This window comes from Schistocerca gregaria, chromosome 1 (assembly GCF_023897955.1).
Source record: "Schistocerca gregaria isolate iqSchGreg1 chromosome 1, iqSchGreg1.2, whole genome shotgun sequence".
NCBI classification, from domain to species: domain Eukaryota; kingdom Metazoa; phylum Arthropoda; class Insecta; order Orthoptera; family Acrididae; genus Schistocerca; species Schistocerca gregaria.
The window spans coordinates 648,333,244-648,349,271 of record NC_064920.1 but is presented as its reverse complement, the minus strand read 5'-3'; the positions used below and the strand labels follow the sequence as shown (position 1 = coordinate 648,349,271).

General features: G+C 41.5%; 1 non-coding gene across 1 annotated transcript; it reads right to left on the bottom strand.

Moving 5' to 3' along the window:
• Positions 1–15,218: 15,218 nt before the first annotated feature.
• Trnaa-cgc (transfer RNA alanine (anticodon CGC)) lies at positions 15,219–15,291 on the bottom strand. The gene has a single exon. It is a non-coding gene; the product is annotated as a tRNA-Ala (tRNA).
• Between the last annotated feature and the right edge of the window lie 737 nt (positions 15,292–16,028).

Below are 16,028 nucleotides of genomic sequence, written 5' to 3'. Positions count from 1 at the left end.
TTCCCCTCGGAAGAAAAAACCACGATTTTCACGAACAGCAGTCTGAAAGGTGATGGCTTCCTTATTCTGGGATCAGTGGGTGTCATTTTCATTGACTATTTGGAACATGGCTCAACAATTAACCGGGACCATTAGTGTTTGTCACTGGACAAGCTGCGACGTGCCATTAAGACCCAGAGACCACAGTTTCAGGGTCAGCTCATCAGACTGCATCATGACAACGCCAACCTCAAACAGCCATGATAACGCAGGAGAAAATCAGGAAAATAGGTAGGAAATTGTTCCTCAACCTCCCTACAGTCGGACTTGTGTCGTCTGAAAGCCCACCTGCATGGTAAAACATTTGATAATGAGAAAGACCTTATTTCCTGTGTTAAGCGATGGTGTAAAAGTCAATCCCCAGAATTTTAACAAAGTCCATTTACATCATGGGCAGAACGTTGGACCAGATGCGTCACAGCTGACGGAGACTACATTGAGTAGGCTCAATGTATAGCTAAATGTTCCAAGTATGTTCACAAACAATTTCATTCTCCTTCTGAAAAAAAATTAAAAAATAATTAGAGATGACTGTACAAAACTCTTTGAGCGCCCTTTGCACTTTCTGTGTACTGTTCACTTTATTTGAAGTGACTTGTCTGTTTTACTGAACAGAATGGTTGCAGCATACTACTAATTATTTTTATTCTCGCATTTCTTCTTATCTCAATAGAGATAACAGTAAGCTGTCGGCACCCAACCATGAACGTACTTCTGTCACCGCTTGCTAATCAGCTTCAAATTCCTGTTCTCTAAGTTTTCGCAGTAGTGTTTCCCTCCAGGAGTTTCTTTTTGAATTCAGTAAACATCTCCATAATACTCGCGTGTTGATCGAACGTACCGCTAACAAATCTAGCGGCAGAACTCGTAACTGCTTCGATATCTTTCTTTACCATGACGTGGTGGGGATCCCAAATACTCGAACAGTTCCCAAGTACGGGTCACACGAGTGTTGTACACGCAAACTCCTTCATAGATGAGCTACGGATTCCATAAATTCTCACAATAAACCGAAGTCAACCATTTGCTTTCCCTACTACCGTCCTTAGATGCTCGTTCCATTTCATACGCGTAGACATTTAATCGACTTGATTGTGTCAATTAGCACACTATTAATGCCGTATTCGAACATCGTGGGATTGTTTTTCATTTTCATCTGCATTTACTGGCGTTTTTAAACACTGTGGGATTGTTTTTCATATTCATCTGCATTTACTAGCGTTTTTAAACATTTAGAGCTAGCAGATATTTTGTCTAAGTCATCTTGCATGCATCCACAGTCACTCAGTGGTACAAATTCCTTTACAGCATCTTCAGCATACAGCTGCAGACCGCTGCTCATACTGTCCGTCGTATCATATATATACAGAATAAGAGCACTTCTCTCACACTTCCACGAGGCACTTCTGACGATATCCTTGTCTCTGATGCACATCCGCCGTCGAGAATAACAATACTTAAGAAGTCTTCGAGCCACTCACACATCTGAGAACCTATTCTGTATGCTGGCACCTTCTTTAACGATCTACATCGGGCACCGTGTCAAACTCTTTCCACAAATTTGCCTGTCGCCTTTCATCCGTGATTCGCAGGATATAACGTGAGAAAAGAGCAAGTTGAGTTTCGCACAAGTGATTCTTTCTAAATCCATGCCGATTTGTGGTCAAAAGCTTTTCTGGGACCAGAAAGTTTATTATATTACTTATTATATGATATATATTTACTAAATTTTATACTGTTTATTGTATTAGGTGTATAAGACGGCTGGTGTCACACAGTTTTTAAATTATGAGTTTTCAAACATTCATTTTACTGTAAAGCAGGATTTAATTACAGCTGTTTCGCTGTGCTTTATATTCGTAAAACCATTCAAACACGTAAAACTAGAAAGTTTGATGTAAAACTAAAACGAGCACGGGATTACTCTGAATGTGAAGGAAAATATTCATCCATGGATCCATTATCATCCAAAGTAACCGATTCTCGAAGTTGTCTTCAGCACTATAACTCATGGTGAATTACACTCAACACAATCAAGCAATTAAACTTGTAAAATCCCGCCGACATGTAGCCAAGGTTATTTCGAGTACACTGCAGAAGTTTCTCTGGGAAGCCTGCAAACATCTTCCATGCAGACCCAATCTCTTCCCACACGAATTCCTTATTTTTGGAACCCTAGAGACAGACATTTGTGGCCGTCGGTTTTCTTGGGACGACAAGGTGCGTCACTAGGTACAGATACGTTTCCGTAGTCAACCGCAAAAATTATTCCGTTAAGTCGCTGACCGTCCTCTCTCACAGTAGGATAAATGTATTAAGAGTTGCGGCGATTATTTATGAAAAAATAAAAAGTTAATTAACTTTTTTCCATCTGTCACTTATTCATTTGACTGCCCCTTAGACAAGCAGACTACAATGACGCCTTGTTCTAGATTTGTGAACGTACTTTGAAGATAGAGTTTTGAAAGTGAGGTGACCGTAAGTGCCATTTTTGTTCCAAACGGTACGTATCCGGTCACAGGTTCCTTATCAAAAGTTTATCTACTAAGTCTAGTATACCACCCCTAGAAGCATATAGATAGGAAATCTGAAATACTTTGTATACTCATGGACACTCACTCCTAAGTTTCAAATGGTCATTCCAAGTGTGGAGTGTAATCATAAAGCACAAAATAACAAGAGCGTAAAATTCAGAAACAGACTTAGATGTGCTCATACACGTTGATGAAACCTGTATGTATCTCATAACTTTTCATAGCACCATACAAGAGACGTATTATGAAATTTTGCTTTGTCAGTAAGTGTGCCGTATCATTTCTGACATGACGCACTTTTCCATCTTTCTCGTGATGCACGAAAAACAGTAATAAAAATGCACCATTAGCCTGTAATGAACGAAAATTTCTTAATGAACGTATAATTTCAGTAATAAGTTACTAATTTAATGAAAAACCAGGCTATTGGGGTGTCATCGAGTGTGTGTGTGAATTACAAGTATCACACTCTGTTTTATTATTACGTCTAAATAAATTAACTGGTATTTAATTAGTTATTTTGTACATAATTGTAATTTTCCGTTCATCGAAGCAATACATAATGATCATTGTACACGTTTACTGTTAAAATGAGAGCATTGCTCAAAATTTTATGTACCATATGAAACATCGTTTATTTCAGTTTGATGTCCCATTCGAGAATAAATGTTAAATTACCTAATTTGCTTCTTAATTTTCGTTATCCCACGGTAAAAATACTGTAACTATAGTTACAGCGTACTAGTGTTCACTTTAATTTCACTTTAATATATTCATTGAAATTTCTCTCTCTCTCTCTCTCTCTCTCTCTCTCTCTCTCTCTCTCTCTCTCTCTCTCTCTCTCTCCCCCCCCCCCCCCCTCTCTCTCTCTCTCTCACACACACACACACACACACACACACACACACACACACACACACACACACACACAAACATACCCAAGGGGTGTCTCGCATAAGAGTGGTCAGGCACATTTTCTCTAATGTTTCGGCAGATATTTCCAATTTAGTTTCTGCAGTGCAGGAGTCGACCAACGAAATATTGCTCAAAAATGGCTCTGAGGACTATGGGACTTAACTTCTTTGGGTCATCAGTCCCCTAGAACTTAGAACTACTTAAACCTATCTAACCTAAGATCATCATACACATCCATGCCCGAGGCAGGATTCGAACCTGCGACCGTAGCGGTCACGCGGTTCCACACTGTAGCGCCTAGAACCGCTTCGCCACTCTGGCCGGGCGAAATATTGCTCATCAAGCCTTTCACGAGACTCCCAATGAGGCAGAAAATTTTGCTTTGTTTCCCGTTACGAGAAAAATTATTTTTAAAGCTAACCTTTAGTACTAAAACTCGAAGACTAAGAAGCAATCGAAGCAGCGACAGCACAGACCTGGCCCGCACCGACGCCTACCGCCAATCACGCATACATAACTAGTAGATCACCGCTGTGTTGCTGTTAACGCTTCGTGTTCTTCTGTCATAGTTAACACGTACTGATAAAATGAACATCGGACGACACTCATTTGGGAGCGCGCTGTAGAATGGCCACGTAAAATTTCGCCTTAAAAATCATTTTGTTGTACCCGTAAACAATCGGAAGCTTTCCGTCAACACTGAACGCTGCATGAAACACGTGATGAACAGGAGGGGGGTGGGGGGGGGGGGGAGCCGGTGACTCCGGATAGACATTGAAGAAACGTCACTAAATTTGTGCCGAAACACCACGGAAAATGCGTCGGACAACCTTCAGGGAGACACACTGTACATATACTGAGGTGGCAAAAGTCATAGGATACCTCCCAGTCTCGTGTCTGAACTCTTCTTGCTGTGCATAAAGCAGCAACTCGACGTGGCATGGACTCAATAAACCGTTGGATGTCCCATACAGAAATAGTGAGCCATTCGGCCTGTATAGCTGTCTATAATTGCGAAAGTATTGCCGGTGCAGGATGTTTTGCACGAACTGACCTCTCGATTACGACCCATAAATGTTCGATGGGATTCATGTCGGACGATCTGGTTGGCCACGTCATTCGCTGGCGTTGTCCAGAATGTTCTTCAACCAGTCGTCAGGAATTGTGGCCCAGTGACATGGCACCCTGTCGTCCACAAAAAAGTTTACCGTTTTATGGCAACATGTTGTTGTTGTTGTGGTCTTCAGTCCTGAGACCGGTTTGATGCAGCTCTCCATCCTACTCTATCCTGTGCAAGCTTCTTCATCTCCCAGTACTTACTGAAACCTACATCCTTCTGAATCTGCTTAGTGTATTCATCTCCTGGTCTCCCTCTACGATTTTTACCCTCCACGCTGCCTTCCAATGCTAAATTTGTGTTCCCTTGATGCCTCAGAACATGTCCTACCAACCGGTCCCTTCTTCTTGTCAAGTTGTGACAAAATCTCCTCTTCTCCCCAATTCTTTCAATATCTCCTCATCAGTTATGTGATCTACCCATCTGATCTTCAGCATTCTTCTGTAGCAACATAAGGTCTATGAATGACTGCAAATGATTTCCAAGTAGCCGAACATAACCATTTCCAGTCAATGATCAGTTCGGTTGGACAAGAAGATCCAGTTCATTCCACGCAAACACGGCTCACACCATTATAGAGCCACCACCAACTTGCACAGTGCCTTTTTGACAACTGGGTCCACAGCTTCGTGGGGTCTGCGGCACAATGGAATCCTACTGTCAACTCTTACCAATTGAAATCGGGAGTCATAGACCAGGTAACGATTTTACACCCGTCTAGGTCTCAACCACTATGGCCACTAGTCCAGGAGAGGCGCTGCAGGCGATGTCGTGCTATTATCAAAGGCAATCACGCCAGTTGTCTGCTGCCATACCCCATTAACACCAAATTTCGCCGCACTCGCCTAAAGGATACATAAGTCGTACGTCCCACACTGATCTATCCTGTTATTTCACTCTACATCTACATCTACATCTACATCCATACTCCGCAAGCCACCTGACGGTGTGTGGCGGAGTGTACCCTCAGTACCTCTATCGGTTCTCCCTTCTATTCCAATCTCGTATTGTACGTGGAAAGAAGGATTGTCGGTATGCTTCTGTGTGGGCTCTAATCTCTCTGATTTTATCCTCATGGTCTCTTCGCGAGATATACGTAGGAGGGAGCAATATAATGCTTGACTCTTCTGTGAAGGTATGTTCTCGAAACTTTAACAAAAGCCCGTACCGAGCTACTGAGCATCTCTCCTGCAGAGTCTTCCACTGGAGTTTATCTATTATCCCCGTAACGGTTTCGCGATTACTAAATGATCCTGTAACGAATCGCGCTGCTCTCCGTTGGATCTTCTCTATCTCTTCTATCAATCCTATCTGGTACGGATCCCACACTGCTGAGCAGTATTCAAGCAGTGGGCGAACAAGCGTACTGTAACCTACTTCCTTTGTTTTCGGATTGCATTTCCTTAGGATTCTTCCAAAGAATCTCAGTCTGGCATCTGCTTTACCGACGATCAACTTTATATGATCATTCAATTTTAAATCACTCCGAATGCGTATTCCCAGATAATTTGTGGAATCAGCTGCTTCACGTTGCTGACCTGCTATTTTGTAGCTAAATGATAAGGGATCTATCTTTCTATGTATTCGCAGCACATTACACTTGTCTATATTGAGATTCAATTGCCAATCCCTGCACCATGCGTCAATTCGCTGCAGATCCTCCTGCATTTCAGTACAATTTTCCATTGTTACAACCTCTTGATACACCACAGCATCATCTGCAAAAATCCTCAGTGAACTTCCGATGTCATCAACCAGGTCATTTATGTATATTGTGAATAGCAACGGTCCTACGACACTCCCCTGGGGCACACCTGAAATCACTCTTACTTCGGAAGACTTCTCTCCATTGAGAATGGCATGCTGCGTTGTGTTATCTAGGAACTCCTCAATCCAATCACACAATTGGTCGGATAGTCCGTATGCTCTTACTTTGTTCATTAAACGAGTGTGGGGAACTGTATCAAACGCCTTGCGGAAGTCAAGAAACACGGCATCTACCTGTGAACCCGTGTCTAAGACCCTCTGAGTGTCGTGGACGAATAGCGCGAGCTGGGTTTCACACGACCGTCTTTTTCGAAACCCATGCTTATTCCTACAGAGTAGATTTCTAGTCTCCAGAAAAGTCATTATACTCGAACGTAATACGTGTTCCAAAATTCTACAACTTTTGTATGCTTGTATGTTAGCACTGACAACTCTACGCAATCGCCACTGTTCTCGGTCGTTAATTGATGGCCGTTGGTCACTGTGTCGTCCGTGATGAGAGATAATGCCTGAAATTTTGTATGCTCAGCACCCTGTTGAGTCTGTGGATCTCGGAATATTGAATGCCCTAACGATTTCCGAAATGGGATGTCCCATGCCTTTAGCTCCAACTACCATTCTGCGTTCAAAGTCTGTTAATACCTGTCGTGCGGCCGTAATTATCTCGGACACGTTTGCGTATGAATCACCAGAGTACCAATGACAGGTGCGCCATTGTACTGTCCTTTTATCCCATATGTAAGCGATACTACTGTTGCCTGTATATGTGAATATCACTATCCCATGACATTTGTCACATCAGTGGACATTGTGGATAAAATATTTCTTTGGATCACTGTGCACAAACGTCTAAATAAATACGCAACAAAATATATACTTTAATTATGTACACAAAATTATTCGGCATCTGACTGCATTCTCAGTCTGAATGCACAAGTTAAAATTACAAAGAAAATCAGCTACTTGAATTGTATTATTTATATTAACAGCTGAAACAACTGTTCTTCTATTATTTATTGCTGCTCAAATGAAAGAACCTGCCATGTTTCTCGATGCACTGTTTCAGTTAGTACTTCCGATTCTGAACACGATGTTTCGAACAAAAACAAATCATCGACTACGTTAGTGGAAAAGCGTAATCAACGTTATTCATCAGAAAAAATGCGTTTGTTTCCGAATATATCGATCTGGGTAGAGTTATGTGTCATTTCTTCTAGTACGTAAATTATTTCCATATAAACTTAGAAAAAGTTGCTCCGAAAGTCAACAAAAAATGCTGGATAACGAGCCACGCGTCTACGAGCAAACTGGTGCGAGTGGGAAGTTCGATTTGCACGCTGAAATAATCACATTTGAAACCGCGGCTCACGTGAAGCTCTGTACACAGAAACTGAGGCTTAATCCGACAGGCGCTCTACTAGGGAATGGGTGCTACACTAACAGTACATTGACATGCGTAACCGTCCACCTTTGGACAGCGTAGTCCAGTATTTCTTAGAATTTTTACGAGAGACTTTCGCGAATTTGGCTATTTTTGACGAGACCGTCTAGTGAGGCAAAGTCCCGCAGCTACTTCGTCGTCCAAATGCCAATGACAGCCTCGTTTAGGAGCATGAAACTGCTCCATAAGGCGACCGTTCTAGCAAGTAATAATCGATACCGTCGGAGAGTGGCACGTGAGGAGAAATTGGGCACTAAAACTTTTATGTCGTTCTGCAATTCCTTTACGGCTCTTCCGTCATAAAATCCTGCACATAAACACCTATTTCTTAGCTAACTTAGCCATAATCATGATTCAAGTCCCCTGATCACTGACACGGGAGACGTATTTACGGCATTTCGTATTGGATGCAATACGGAATTAACTCGTAAGGTCCGTGTAAATGCCATTAAGAAAATGAGACGACTCTAATATTCATCTTACACTATCAGCGTCGAAGGCTATAACCAGAAGACAAAAGGCAACCGAGGATCAATTTAAAAGGGGAAATGAATCTTACTCAATAAGAATTTGAAGAATGAGAAACTGGGGTCCTTTAAGATGATCGTAAAAAGGTAAAGAAATTACTTCAGCGAAGATTATATCAGAGAAATAAATGTCATGTCAATCATTCGTTTTAATCTTCAATTGATAATGAAATAAATGGGTAATTACCAGCAAACACTGACGTATATTCAACCTACGGCACGATAATGAAACAAATACTTAAGAAAAATTTGTGCTGAGAGTTCTGTTAAAAACCGTCGCTTTCTCAGAGGAGAATTTCAAGTTTTGTGCGCCGAATAGAATGGATTTAACCACTACACTGACTATCCAATCAGCTGGTCTTCAAAAAAGTGACCTTCGCATACTTCTTCGTTACATGTTCTTGCACTGTACTTGCTGTGAATATCGAACTCACATACTACTTAGATCTCTGTTAACTGTGTATGCAGATATAACTGTTTTCATATCCCTGAAGACATTTCGGATAAGTAGTTATAGCAGCGTAAGTGCTTGATTTCTCGATAGTCATCCCATAGACTTTTCAGTACATATATTAATAATGTTACTAATCGAACATTTCTGACGTTACATCTGCTACTGCTACCGGCTATTATGATACTGTAGTCTTTTTCCACGTTGCAGTTAACTCTAAAACGTTTCCGACTGTCGTGAACCAAAGTTCACAAGTTTCTAGCTGAGCTCCAAAAAAGATTTCTTGAGTAACAAATTGTGTTTTATTCACTTCTCTGCCTCGATGTACTGATTCTTCTTATGCCAACACTAAACTGAAAATTGAAAGCATTATTGCGCTAATCAAAATAATGTAAAAGAAAGCATCACCGGGATCTAAATGGACTGGTGAAGAGTGTTAACAGTCATAAGTATAAAACAGAGATGTACATTTAAGTCGGATGATAGATAAAGGTTAAAGGTCGTTCGAAGAAATTACATAACGTCTTATTTTCTGTCACCCAACCAAGTAACTTTCAACTTTTCTTCTGTGGATGTTTAGTTTATGGTCCGTTCTCGTTATATGTGAGAAATCACGAAAATCTATGGATTCCCTTATCACCATCGGTTCTTAGAACTTGTTTTCTGAGTTACAGACCATTGCAAGCGGAAAATGCCATAACGTGCTTGAATGTCACAGGGCAATGACCGGAATTACTTTCTCCTAAGACCTAACCTGCATAGTGCAAACGAAGAATTCTATTTTAATTTCTTGATGAATATAGCATGCCGTGGTCATTATATATATATAACGAGAAAATATGATCTGCATAAGAAAGAATAACATATGAAACATATTTAGAGAAGAGCATTCTCGGTAGAATTACCTCGTGCCATATAAAACAATTCGTTCTTCGGCATTTTCCTATTAATATCATCCAGCAGCAGATGCCAATGACATTGTTTCACTAGCGAACTGCGGCCCAGAGATGTCAAGAGCTGCCAATATGAAGAATGATGCAGAAAGTTATTACTTCAGAAATTGATGTAGACTATTATTTAAATGTGGAAAATTAGCAGCGGTAATATTTAATAAAAGTGAAACTGGTAATGTTCTCAATGATTTGAAATAAGAGATTAGTGAGTAGTCACTGGATACACACAGTAATTCTTCCTCACAGATAAGCAAATTCATTAAAAAGAAAAGGTAAAATAATTAGAAGAAATATTTTACCTTAGAAACGCACTACGAAAGCCACTCTACAGTACACGGCGGGAGCTACAAAAGAACGTCACATCCAGTACTGATGCAGCTCGTAAGGAGCTGGTGAAACAGGCGTATTTTTTGTCTTCGTAGGAACGTTAATGTCTCTTGTCTCATCCTCGTCATCCCAAGTAGGATACAAGGTGCAGGAAGTGCAATTGCTGCACAAAGAAACTTGAAGAACGATTTTCTTAATTTACCACTATATGTAGCCCATAACGACCTATTACTATCTTTGTATTGAAACTTTGAATCCGTTTCTAATTTGCGTTTTGGTGACATATAAATTTTGCGCCGAACACTCGAGTAGTACTCTATAGTACTTAGGAAGGTTAAAGTAGGGTATCATCTGGACAGTCAGAAGGCAAACGACGTGCAGAAAAACATCGACGGTGGAAGGAGAACGAATGCGACATATATGGACTTAAATGTGTCGTGATTTGATGGCGACCATCACTTCCTTTAAACTTATTTGATAAATACGCTATTATAGAATAATTCCCGTTTACTGTGTGTCATAGTTCTTACACGTTTCTCTGGCGGAGTGAAAATTCACAACTGTAGTAAACTGCTCGTTCACTCTCACTGCGATGATCGGGTCCGATGAAACTTCGCGTAGTGGGAGGGGGCCTGGATGTCATCGCTTGAAGTTTCTGCTAGTCTTTTGAAATTTAATAACCCAAAAAATTTAATAGATACTGGAATGAAACTTTAACCAAATAATTAGTATATTGTGACTTCTAGGAGGAAAATTTTAAAAACTGTGGAATACATGGTGAATTGAACATTCGTTTTTATCTTACGTCCTAAAACAGCGTAATTTTTATTTTAGACACAGTGTTCTTTCCCATTATTCAAAATAAAAGTTCAAAGAAAGTATTATTTCTATAATTGTTAACTTGTTTGAACAGTACACAAGGAATATTTTTCAAATTGTTGTTTTGTGTATTTCAAAAAAATGTTTTTTGGAAGACAATTTTTTTCTCCTAATAATTTGAGAACGTGTGAGATGCTGCAGTTTAAAATATTTAATATGTTTATGAATAGGCCAGCGCTGTATTATTATTCATGCAAAATTTTGTTTTAGTACCTTCCCCATTGGATGAGATAGTGATATCTAAATATGCAAAACGTAGATTCTTCTCAATGATAATACGTCAAAACATCCCAGCTCAATAACTTGTTGGTTATGAGTGTCCTTTTCATCTTCTTCAGTTTTCTTTATTTTCTTTATTATTCCGGCTTGTTTTGTCATGCTTTCAGCAGCTTTTTCGGCTTCAGCAACACGCTGACTACACAATCGTAACAGCCCACTTTTCATGTTGTCCCCAGTATTAATGCTTAGTCTGCTCATGGTATTTAATGAACTTGTTAGTCCATCATTAAACCATATTATGACGTCCATCACACCATCTTAAAAGCTGACATGGCAACGAAACCAGTTTTTGCGACGCGTAACCTGAAGTAATCTATCTGTATCGACAATAAGATCGATTGCAATAAATCGCTGCTCATAGTGCTCTCGATATAGTGTTCAAGGATATTACACAGATGAGTTGCTATGGAAACAGCAGAGTCAAAATTAAACAACGAGACACTATAGGCAAGGCTTTGTGTTGACAGCAGTGTGACAGCTAGGCATTCACGCGCCGCATCTGCTTTAGAAAGACGTTTAAACACGAAAATGATGACCTACAATAGATATAAAGATTAACTTTTAGAATCAGAAGAATAGTTCCATTTTTGAGGCCTCGTGACGTCTAGGTCACTTTAAGGACACAGTTCTATATAAAAAATCGTCGCGACTTAATATCAATGAAATGCAACGAAGGTCCGTTTGAAAGTAATGCCAGCAGCCTTGAACCTTTTTGTGTTAGTATATTTGACGTACAAGAAATATATGCAACGTGTGTTTATATATAACACCAAGCTGTGTTGTGTGTATGACATAGAGATATTGATGAGAGGGCTTTTATACTCTGCCTTTTGCGAATTATTGAGATCATATACAAGATAATATAAATCAATACTCTGGTTTCATGATTGACAACAGGGGGGGTATAGTCTCCTGTTGCGTGCTACGAAATATGGAGGTGTGATTCTTAATTACATTTCGGTAAGACTTACAAGTACTGCGAGAACATCAGGTACGTGATTGATGTGTCTAGGAGATGATTGACAACAGTGTAAGGAGAATGAGATCGATAGTAAAAATGTCGATTGTATGTTAACAGCTGCATCTATGAGCATGGCCAATGTTCGAACCGATATGTCTACCTTTCGCCATCTGCACGCTGTCAGTTGAAGAATCCGAGCACGCCTCACAGATCTATTCGAACTATTAGTTAATCAAAGTACTCTCCCTTTTAAACACAGCGGATGTCACACAGATCAGTACTGCACAGGCATGCCGGCTGGGGTGGCCGAGCGGTTGTAGGCGCTACGGTCTGGAACCGAGCGACCGCTACGGTCGCAGGTTCGAATCCTACCTCGGGCATGGATGTGTGTGATGTCCTTACGTTAGTTAGATTTAAGTAGTTCTAAGTTCTATGGGACTCATGACCAAAGAAATTAAGTCCCATAGTTTTCAGAGCCATTTGAAGCATTTTTTTGCACAGGCATGTTAATTTCCTCGTGTATCAAATACCCCCTCATCTTCGCTCTCGTGGAGACTTACCCAACCACCAAGGATTGTGTGAAAAGCTGAAACTGTGTACCAGAGTGAGACTCGAAGCCACTAATTTCCCTTTCTACTCTCAGAGTATCGTCGAAGAAGAGGGGCTTATTACAGGCTGCAAGCGTGAGTGCTAACCTCTAGTGGTACAGTTGAAGGTCAGCGAATTAGTTATGAATGCACCCAACAGGTTCTCCCACAAAGAAGAAACGTCGAACCAATGAAGATATTTGTTGGTTTGATATTATTTAGATGTTCAGGTAGACAATTTCACCTTGCCAATGAAAGCCGAGCAACGTACCGCTGCTGGGACAGTATTGTAGCCTATTAAAAGTTTCGGAAAGATCGTGGGTAAAGAGTACTACGAGTCAGTATGGTTTTTAATATTTTGTCTTTCGAAGCAGCCTTGCGAAATATTAAAAAACTTGGACGTCGAAAGAATGTCATAAAGTACTTCCTCAGTAACGTAAAGAATGCGTGGAACTACCACTAAACTCGAATCACAAACGTATTGAAGAAACTGTTCTTGCACAACAGTCCGTGTCCTTTGTGAGTGAAGGAAATATGCTCACGAAAAGTGAACGTCTGCTACTATGCGGTTATGACGGAAGCGAAAAGTTTGAAGAACGCGGCCGGGCGACGTTACAGGCGGTTCTCATACGGCGCGAGAGAAAACAGAGAACAAGGTCGCGCAGGCGCAGCGCATCCCGGACAGAAGAATCGGCACGAATGTCAAAGGGGCGGGGCGGAGAGCGCGCCGTGCCTCTCCAACGTCCATGGGCTCGCCGACGACGCCTCTGCGGCCACGAAAGGCGGTATTGCGCTGAATGTGTTCTCCCGGTTAGTGGCGAATTTGCAAGCATTAAAAATGAAATGTCTAATTGCTGATGGAAGTATAGGCACCAGTACCCAACTAGTAGTGGTAGTACCTAAGTAGTAGTAGAGGATGCGACACACTTATTCTAAAGTGAGTTATCGTATTAATAACGCTACGGTGAAAATATGTGTCTATTCCATTCTCAAAGGCCGAACCAGAAAAGACTACAAAATCTCTTAAAGTGAGAATGGCTGCTGCAGTTGAATGGAATATTCTCAGATTTCGTTACACACGTGGGATCACATGCTGTAAACTGTTTACAACAATTCTACCCAAGTCTTCTGAACACTGGCCAACCCCTTACAAAGTTGAATGCAGAGGGGCCCAGAAAAATGTATCCACTGTTGAAAAGCCCATAACTTGCTAACTAATTGACGGAGTTGTACCATTTTTCGTTAAAGTGTAGCTTAAAGTCCAACTTAAAGGTGTTCGAAATGGTCACAATTAACATCCACACACAAACGATGCCGCCGAACTGCAGCACGAACTACTGACTGCAACGTGTTTAAGTTGGATATTTGCACATGAATGTACGATGGATTCTCGAAGTTCATCCAATGTGAGTGGCTTTTGTCGATAAACGACGTCCTTTAGTGTTCCCCACAGGTAAAAGTCCAGAGGAGTTAGGTCTGGGGAACGTGGTGGATACTCCACAGCACTTCTACTGCCTATCCATCTTCTTGGTAGATTGTACTCGAGATACGCCCTAACACGATTTTGGTAGTGGGCTGGGGCACTATTTTGTTGAAAGTAAACTCTTCCGTTACCATAAAAGTCTCAGATAGCAGGTAAAATGAATGTCTGAAGCTTCTGAAGGTACACCTGACCGGTAACTGTACCGTCAAAGAAGAATGGCCCAATTAAGCCCCGGTAAGACAACCCACACCACACATTTACTCCTGGCAAATTCACAGTTTTGGCTACATGGACGTTTGGATTTTCGGCGGCCCAGTAGATGCAATTTTGGCGATTTACTGTACCATTGAGTTTGAACTGTCTCTCATCAGACCACACAATCGTCTCTGCAAAATCTTCATAGCTGCGCACTATGTTAGTAAACCACCCGCAGTACTCCATTCTACGATCTGGGTCGTCCTCTTCCATTGCCTGTAGCAATCGTGGGATGTAGCACTTCCACTTCGCTGTCTTCAAAATTCGCTGAACACTTGCGCGATTCACTCCAGTTTCACGGGCACATTGTCCCACAGACTTCTGTGGTGAGCGAGTGAATTGTTCTAACACACGACGGGAGTTAGCTGGACTTGTTACTGTTACAGATCGTCATGAACGTTGTTTGTGTACATCTTTAACACAGTTTTCGGCTTCAAAATTGTCTCGAATGCGAGGAATCCTTAAACGTGTCGGTGGCTCTGTTTGATACTCATTTCGCCATTGACGTTCAACCTCATTAATGGAGAAGGATGGAGGAGGATCTTAGTGTTTAACGTCCCGTCGAAAACGAGGTCATTAGAGACGGAGCGCAAGCTCGGGTGAGGGAAGGATGGGGAAGGAAATCGGCCGTGCCCTTTCAAAGGAACCATCCCGGCATTTGCCTGAAGCGATTTAGGGAAATCACGGAAAACCTAAATCAGGATGGCCGGAGACGGGATTGAACCGTCGTCCTCTCGAATGCGAGTCCAGTGTGCTAACCACTGCGCCATCTCGCTCGGTCCTCATTAATGCTTTCGTACTTAAAATACCACTTCAAAACTGACTTATTTTCATCGAATGTAAACCTTGCGCCAGCCATGTCCACTCGAGTAACTAGGTGCAACTAAGAACAAAACCCCGACTATCTGGCGACTGTCATCTGACAAAACAATACAAAGCTTGTGTGGCGATTGCCGGAACTACAAACTGTTACAACACCAAAGATGAGACAACTTCGTCAATTATTTTGCCAGTTATGGACTTTTAAACAGTGGATACATTTTTTGGACCCCTCTGCATATACGAAACTATTTACGACGTTACTGTTCCGCCTTTAATGGGGGAGCCGGGAATGTACAACTCGGAACAAAGCATGGCACGTGAATGTCCTAGCGAAGAGCAGTACACCGCCTGCTTCACGCCCTGTTGCAGAATTATCAGAATACCCTTGGGCTCCAAAAGTCATGGGATATCAACTAACATCGTCTCGTGATGTCCTTTCACCCGGCGTAGTGCAGCAACAGGACGTAGCATGTGCTGACCAAGCCGTTGGAAGTCGTCCCCTGCGGAAATATTGAGGCATGCTCCATCTATAGCCGTCAACAATTGCGAAAGTGTTGCCTGCGCAGGAATTTATGTACGAATTGACCTATCGATTATTTACCATAATCGTTGTATGGGTTTCATGTAAGGCGTAACATAGGCACTAGCGTCGGCCACCTGCTGCTATATCCCGTCAACGCCAAATTTCCCC